Source organism: Orycteropus afer, unplaced genomic scaffold (genome assembly GCF_000298275.1).
Source record: "Orycteropus afer afer isolate SDZICR_OR568_19922 unplaced genomic scaffold, OryAfe1.0 scaffold00185, whole genome shotgun sequence".
In the NCBI taxonomy this organism is placed as follows: domain Eukaryota; kingdom Metazoa; phylum Chordata; class Mammalia; order Tubulidentata; family Orycteropodidae; genus Orycteropus; species Orycteropus afer.
The window spans coordinates 3177180-3178084 of record NW_006921772.1 but is presented as its reverse complement, the minus strand read 5'-3'; positions in this window follow the sequence as shown (position 1 = coordinate 3178084).

The following is a 905-nucleotide window of genomic DNA, read 5'->3' as shown; positions in this document are numbered from 1 at the left end:
GTCAAAACTGCCTGGTATTGGTTTAATGACAGACACGTAGACTGATGGAATAGAATTGAGAACCCAGAAATAGATCCATCAACCTATGGTCAGCTGGTCTTTGACAAAGGGCTGAAATCCATTAAATAGGTAGAAGAATGTTTGCTTAATAAATGGTGCTGGTAAAACTGGAGATCCATTTGCAGAAAAATGAAACAAGATATGTACCTCACACCATAGAAACTTAATACTATAGAGTTCCTCAAGGAAAAATGAGGCAAATTTAGGGGCCCTAATATATGGCATAAATAGACTATCAAGCATAACTGAAAATGCACAAAGAGCAGAAGAAAAACCAGATGATTGGGACCTTCTAAAAATTAAATTTTTATGTGCTTCCAAAGACTTCTCCAAAAAAGAGTCAAAAGAGAACCTACAGATTGGGAAAAAATGTTTGGTAATAATATATCTGACAAGGGCCTTATTTCTGGAATTTATAGAAAACTCCAACACCTCAATAACTAAAAGACAAACAATCCAATTACAAAATGGGCAGAAGACATGAATAGACATTTCACCAAGGAGAATATTCAAGTGGGCAACAAACATATGAAGAAATGCTCACGATCATTAGCTATTAGAGTGATGCAAATCAAAACAACGAGATACCATCTTGCTCCAGCACTAGTAGCAAAGTTCAACAAGACAAAAAATAACAAATGCTGGTGAGGATGTGGAGAGATTGGGATTATCGTACACTGCTGCTGGGACTGTAAAATGGTATAACCACTGTGGAAAACAATATGGCAATTTCTTCAAAAGTTGGGATTAGAAATATCATTTGACCCAGCCATTCTTTTACTAGGTATTTATCCTAAAGAAGTGAGAGCTATGACAAGAACAGACATATGCACACCCATGTTCAT